The sequence below is a fragment of the Notolepis coatsorum genome, assembly GCF_963971535.1.
Source record: "Notolepis coatsorum genome assembly, chromosome: 5".
NCBI classification, from domain to species: domain Eukaryota; kingdom Metazoa; phylum Chordata; class Actinopteri; order Aulopiformes; family Paralepididae; genus Notolepis; species Notolepis coatsorum.
The window spans coordinates 144,369,056-144,376,932 of NC_140169.1; positions in this window are offsets into that span (position 1 = coordinate 144,369,056).

Here is a 7,877-nt window from a genome sequence, read left to right on the forward strand (position 1 = left end):
GTCTCCCGACGAGGTGAGCGAGGCGGCGGGGGCGAGCGAGCCCCTCGACAGCGGTAATCAGCCGGAGGCCTTGACGTGTAACACTCATCACCGCGCCTGACAGACACGGGGGCCGCCCCGCGTCCGGGCTCATTATAGCGTCCTAAACCGCTACACTGCTCCACCGCTCCCCGGCGTACGGACCGGCGCGGGCGTCGCCCTGGGGGTTAACAACAACCTGCAGGCCTGGTTGTTTACTTGATGGATGGATGGTGGATGTTCCAGTGCAGCCTGTGTATCTGTGTATATGGGGGAGGATATGGGTCAAATGTCTTCATTAGCCTTTATATATATTTATATATATTTTTATTAGTGCTGTCAGGCGATTAAAAAAATTAATCTAATTAATTACAGGATTTGTAATTAATTAATCTAATTAATCGCATTTTAAATCGCATAACCATTTTATGCCTGATATTCTATATTCTATAATCATATTTCAAATTGCATGTGTCCGGATGGCAGAATTCAGTACTGTATCTACAAAACCTTCTGTTTAATCATCTTCCATCTATTAATTTGCTTAGATTTTTCAGGTCTGGTCAATTTGACCATAGTGTTATTCACAGTCAAAGATAAAAAAAAATGTATTGATATTCTCATTTGGTTCATTACAATTGACTCAAGCCTAGTAACAGACACAGTATTTCTGACACTGGGAATACATTCCCTGAGATCCATATATGTCCCTAGAATCAGATACCAAGAACATGCAAATGGACCATATAAAAAAAAGTCTGTAATGTGTATTCTACGTTCTTATGGAATGAATGAGATAAAAAAAAAAAACATAAAAAAAAAAAAAGATTGTAATTAATTTTGAGTTAATTTTCATAACGCGATAATTTGCTGTGTAATTAATTAATCTAATTAACGCGATAAACTGACAGCCCTAATTTTTATATATTTTTATATATTTTTATATATATATATTTTTATATATATATAAAATATATTAAAAAAAAGAGAGCAATGTTGGTGTAGAAGAAGAAGACAAGGCAATTGAAATGTTTCCTTGGCATTTCTCTCCTAGTTACACATACACACAGTCCTCATATCCCTCCTAGTTACACATACACACAGTCCTCATATCCCTCCTAGTTACACACACACACAGTCCTCATATCCCTCCTAGTTACACATACACACAGTCCTCATATCCCTCCTAGTTACACACACACACACACACACACACACACACACACACACACACACACACACACACACACACACACACACACACACACACACACACACACACACACACACACAGTCCCCGACACGTATGCATTTAATCAGAGAGGTCAGAGTGCAGGGTCACCCCCAGGACAGCGCCTCCTGGAGCGATTTTGGGGTTCAGTGCCTTGCTCAAGGGCACTTAGGCAGAGATGGTGGGGGATTTGATCTGTAGAAAACAATGATTTCCTTTCATATTCAATAGACCTTTGCGGGGGAACCCTCGCGTTATCCTCAACTGAAGCAGCTGTTGAATCTATACATTAAATCAGTATAGTTCATTAGAAGTACATTAAGAAGTGCAGTGAAGTGTTTGCTCGTCTTTTCTAAAACCGGGGGTGTCAAGTGTGGTGCTATTCATCTTCTAAACAAAAAGAAATACAAAAGAAGTCTTTCAAGGTTTCCAGACGTCTCCTTTTGTCTGCCGTACGGCGCCTCCTGAGATATATTGAGAGAGCTATTCACGGCTCTCCCATAAGAAATTATTATTCAGACTTCTCCATGAATAATGTTCCTCCCCGTGTCCTCCTTATATTGCTTGAACAAGTATCCATCTCATTAGGGCGCTCGGGGGCACAGCGGTGAGGTGTGGCCCAATCTGCTGATTATCTCTCACTCCGCATCGCACACATAGGATATATTCTTTACTTTGCCTCGATTGTAGCCGTATAATTAGCATCCCAGGTTCCTCGTTCTTCAATATGTATCTTTAAGTGATCTCATAATGAAGAGAGAGAGAGGGAGAGAGAGAGAGAGAGAGAGAGGGAGAGAGAGAGAGAGAGTGAGAGACAGAGAGAGAGAGAGAGAGAGAGAGAGTGAGGAGAGAGACAGAGAGTGAGAGAGAGAGAGAAAGAGAGGGAGAGAGAGTGAGAGACAGAGAGAGAGAGAGTGAGGAGAGAGACAGAGAGTGAGAGAGAGAGAAAGAGAAAGACAGAGAGAAAGAGAGAGAGAGAAAGACAGAGAGAGAAATATAGAGCGAGAGAGAGAGAGAGAGAGAAAGAGAGAGCGAGAGAGAGAGTGAGGAGAGAGACAGAGAGTGAGAGAAAGAGAGAAAGACAGAGAGAAAGAGAGAGAGAGAAAGACAGAGAGAGAGAGAGAGCGAGAGAGATAGAGAGAGATTCAGAAGCTTCAGAGCTAAGAATGGAGATTTTTGACAAGTTCTACTAAAGTGAATTATCCCTTTAAGGTGCGACAGCGTGAGGATGTACAGTGTGCTATATGCGGACAGTAGTGTGCTCTTTCACCGCGCGCTCTCTATTATATTGAGACGAGACGATGACATCATGTACCGCCCCGCGGAGAGGACTCTACCGGGAGGATCCTAGATAGGTCACATTTAGAGTTAGGTTAACCCTTTCACTACCACACTACCAAGGGGTTAACCCTCTCACTGCGACACTACAGAATGTTAACCTGTTCACTACCACACTACAGAAGGTTAACCCTTTCACTACCACAATACAGAACGTTAACACTTTCACTACCACACTACAGACGTTTAACCCTTTCCACCACCACCACACTACAGAAGGTTAACAGAGCTTAGGAGTACAGAGCTGTGGTGGAGAGCTTCACAGCGTGGAGCAAGGAAAACCACCTACAGCTCAACATCAGCAAGACGAAGGAGATGGTGGTGGATCATCGGCGGTGCAAGAGGAAGCCCCCAACTCCCAACATCATCCAGGGGGTGGAGCTGGAAAGGGTGGAGAACTACAAATTCCTGGGTGTTCTCATGAACAACAAACTGGACTGGACGGACAACACAGAGGCCCTCTACAGGAAGGGACAGAGCAGACTGTTCTTCCTGAGAGGGCTCAGGTCTTTTAATGTCTGCAGCAAACTGCTGCAGATGTTCTACCAGTCTGTGGTGGCGGGTGCCCTCTTTTTCGCTGTGGTATGCTGGGGGGGGGGGGCAACACCAACACCAACACAGACAAAATAAACAAACTGGTAAAAAAAAGCAAGCTCTGTGGTGGGAGCGGACCTGGACCGTCTGGAGGTGGTGGCAGAGGGGAGGACGAGGAGGAAGCTGCATGCTATCCTTGAGAACCCCTGCCACCCCCTCTATGATGAGCTGACCGCAATGCGGTCCACGTTTAGCCACAGACTCATCCCCCCCGACATACCACAAAGTGCTTTGGGCAGTCCTTTGTGACGGTGGCAATCAGGCTCCACAACCAAGCAGGGCCAGGACGGGCCAACTGCCGTGGACTGGAGGAGCTGGGTTGTGGACTGTAACAAATTAATTTAATTAGTTAACAACACATTCATGATTGGACTTGTTTCTTTTTCTTTTTCACCACTTTTTTTTTTAGTTCTTTTTAGTCCTATTTGAGCTATTTTCATCCCTGTGTATACTTGTCCATCTTGTTTTTAACACATACTAATAAGTGTATGTTATGTATGTTATGTATAAACTGTTTTTTAATTGCTGTTTTTAAATTGCTGTTATACTGTTTATGCCGTAAAGGACATCTGAATCTCCCCTCGGGGATAAATAAAGGTTTTCAATAACCCTTTCACTACCACACTACCAAAGGGTTAACCCTTTCACTGCGACACTATGCAAGGTTAACCCTTTCACTGGTACAGTAGTGAAAGGTTAACCTTCTGTAGTGTGGTAGTGAAAGGGTTAAGTTGTACCTTTATTAATCCTCTTGGGGGGGAATTGGTCCTCTGCATTTGAGCCATCCTGACTATTTCGGAGCAGCATGGGCAGCCACACAGGGGGCCAACACTAGTTGTTAGGGGCGACTGTCGCTTAGGGCAACAGTGTTTTTTTAAGTATCTAAAGTAAAAAAATGCATTCTACATGACGTTTGTGTATTCCAGTGCTTGGGAGCGTTCGATTCTCGATCCATTGACCTCTATAGGTTACGTTAAAGTGGTATGTGGTCCAGTTATGCTGCTCTGATTAAAGGTTGTGTTAAAGTGGTATGTGGTCCAGTTATGCTGCTCTGATTAAAGGTCATGTTAAAGTGGTATGTGGTCCAGTTATGCTGCTCCGATTAAAGGTCATGTTAAAGTGGTATGTGGTCCAGTTATGCTGCTCTGATTAAAGGTTGTGTTAAAGTGGTATGTGGTCCAGTTATGCTGCTCTGATTAAAGGTTATGTTAAAGTGGTATGTGGTCCAGTTATGCTGCTCTGATTAAAGGTTGTGTTAAAGTGGTATGTGGTCCAGTTATGCTGCTCTGATTAAAGGTTGTGTTAAAGTGGTATGTGGTCCAGTTATGCTGCTCTGATTAAAGGTTATGTTAAAGTGGTATGTGGTCCAGTTATGCTGCTCTGATTAAAGGTTGTGTTAAAGTGGTATGTGGTCCAGTTATGCTGCTCTGATTAAAGGTTGTGTTAAAGTGGTATGTGGTCCAGTTATGCTGCTCTGATTAAAGGTCATGTTAAAGTGGTATGTGGTCCAGTTATGCTGCTCTGATTAAAGGTTGTGTTAAAGTGGTATGTGGTCCAGTTATGCTGCTCTGATTAAAGGTTATGTTAAAGTGGTATGTGGTCCAGTTATGCTGCTCTGATTAAAGGTGATGTTAAAGTGGTATGTGGTCCAGTTATGCTGCTCTGATTACAGGTTATGTTAAAGTGGTATGTGGTCCAGTTATGCTGCTCTGATTAAAGGTTATGTTAAAGTGGTATGTGGTCCAGTTGTGCTGCTCTGATTAAAGGTCATGTTAAAGTGGTATGTGGTCCAGTTATGCTGCTCTGATTAAAGGTTATGTTAAAGTGGTATGTGGTCCAGTTATGCTGCTCTGATTAAAGGTCATGTTAAAGTGGTATGTGGTCCAGTTATGCTGCTCTGATTAAAGGTTATGTTAAAGTGGTATGTGGTCCAGTTATGCTGCTCTGATTAAAGGTTATGTTAAAGTGGTATGTGGTCCAGTTATGCTGCTCTGATTAAAGGTTATGTTAAAGTGGTATGTGGTCCAGTTCTGCTGCTCTGATTAAAGGTTATGTTAAAGTGGTATGTGGTCCAGTTATGCTGCTCTGATTAAAGGTTATGTTAAAGTGGTATGTGGTCCAGTTATGCTGCTCTGATTAAAGGTTATGTTAAAGTGGTATGTGGTCCAGTTATGCTGCTCTGATTAAAGGTCATGTTAAAGTGGTATGTGGTCCAGTTATGCTGCTCCGATTAAAGGTCATGTTAAAGTGGTATGTGGTCCAGTTATGCTGCTCTGATTAAAGGTCATGTTAAAGTGGTATGTGGTCCAGTTATGCTGCTCTGATTAAAGGTTATGTTAAAGTGGTATGTGGTCCAGTTATGCTGCTCTGATTAAAGGTTATGTTAAAGTGGTATGTGGTCCAGTTATGCTGCTCTGATTAAAGGTTATGTTAAAGTGGTATGTGGTCCAGTTCTGCTGCTCTGATTAAAGGTTATGTTAAAGTGGTATGTGGTCCAGTTATGCTGCTCTGATTAAAGGTTATGTTAAAGTGGTATGTGGTCCAGTTATGCTGCTCTGATTAAAGGTTATGTTAAAGTGGTATGTGGTCCAGTTATGCTGCTCTGATTAAAGGTCATGTTAAAGTGGTATGTGGTCCAGTTATGCTGCTCCGATTAAAGGTCATGTTAAAGTGGTATGTGGTCCAGTTATGCTGCTCTGATTAAAGGTTGTGTTAAAGTGGTATGTGGTCCAGTTATGCTGCTCTGATTAAAGGTTGTGTTAAAGTGGTATGTGGTCCAGTTATGCTGCTCTGATTAAAGGTTGTGTTAAAGTGGTATGTGGTCCAGTTATGCTGCTCTGATTAAAGGTTATGTTAAAGTGGTATGTGGTCCAGTTATGCTGCTCTGATTAAAGGTTGTGTTAAAGTGGTATGTGGTCCAGTTATGCTGCTCTGATTAAAGGTTGTGTTAAAGTGGTATGTGGTCCAGTTATGCTGCTCTGATTAAAGGTCATGTTAAAGTGGTATGTGGTCCAGTTATGCTGCTCTGATTAAAGGTTGTGTTAAAGTGGTATGTGGTCCAGTTATGCTGCTCTGATTAAAGGTTATGTTAAAGTGGTATGTGGTCCAGTTATGCTGCTCTGATTAAAGGTGATGTTAAAGTGGTATGTGGTCCAGTTATGCTGCTCTGATTACAGGTTATGTTAAAGTGGTATGTGGTCCAGTTATGCTGCTCTGATTAAAGGTTATGTTAAAGTGGTATGTGGTCCAGTTGTGCTGCTCTGATTAAAGGTCATGTTAAAGTGGTATGTGGTCCAGTTATGCTGCTCTGATTAAAGGTTATGTTAAAGTGGTATGTGGTCCAGTTATGCTGCTCTGATTAAAGGTTATGTTAAAGTGGTATGTGGTCCAGTTATGCTGCTCTGATTAAAGGTTATGTTAAAGTGGTATGTGGTCCAGTTATGCTGCTCTGATTAAAGGTTATGTTAAAGTGGTATGTGGTCCAGTTATGCTGCTCTGATTAAAGGTTATGTTAAAGTGGTATGTGGTCCAGTTATGCTGCTCTGATTAAAGGTTATGTTAAAGTGGTATGTGGTCCAGTTATGCTGCTCTGATTAAAGGTTATGTTAAAGTGGTATGTGGTCCAGTTATGCTGCTCTGATTAAAGGTTATGTTAAAGTGGTATGTGGTCCAGTTATGCTGCTCTGATTAAAGGTTATGTTAAAGTGGTATGTGGTCCAGTTATGCTGCTCTGATTAAAGGTTATGTTAAAGTGGTATGTGGTCCAGTTATGCTGCTCTGATTAAAGGTTATGTTAAAGTGGTATGTGTTCCAGTTATGCTGCTCTGATTAAAGGTTATGTTAAAGTGGCATGTGGTCCAGTTATGCTGCTCTGATTAAAGGTTATGTTAAAGTGGTATGTGGTCCAGTTATGCTGCTCTGATTAAAGGTTATGTTAAAGTGGTATGTGGTCCAGTTATGCTGCTCTGATTAAAGGTCATGTTAAAGTGGTATGTGGTCCAGTTATGCTGCTCTGATTAAAGGTTATGTTAAAGTGGTATGTGTTCCAGTTATGCTGCTCTGATTAAAGGTTATGTTAAAGTGGCATGTGGTCCAGTTATGCTGCTCTGATTAAAGGTTATGTTAAAGTGGTATGTGGTCCAGTTATGCTGCTCTGATTAAAGGTTATGTTAAAGTGGTATGTGGTCCAGTTATGCTGCTCTGATTAAAGGTCATGTTAAAGTGGTATGTGGTCCAGTTATGCTGCTCTGATTAGGAAGTCCTAGATTCCGACAGCCATCAGACTTTATAATGCATCACTGTGCCTCACTGCATCACTGAGCACAGGGACTTTTACTTTTAAACCGACATTGTACAATTTACACTTTTATTGTACACTTACTGTATATTTCTGTATATTTTCTACTGTATATTTTATATTAGAATGTATATATATAAAATAGGAAATGTATATCCCGGACTGTATTTTATTCTTAGGCTTATTTTTATTCTCATTCTCAATTGTTTTTGTCTACCTAAATGTTTACTGTTTACTGTGAGTGATTTGTAGTGTCAAATTTCCCTCGGGATGAATAAAGTATTTCTATTCTATTCTATTCTATTACGTCTTCTTGAAGTTGTCAGGCTTCAAATGTGAAAGTATATAATCTTCAATATATTTCCCATGTTTTCTATGCAAAATCCTTTTCTTCAAAGT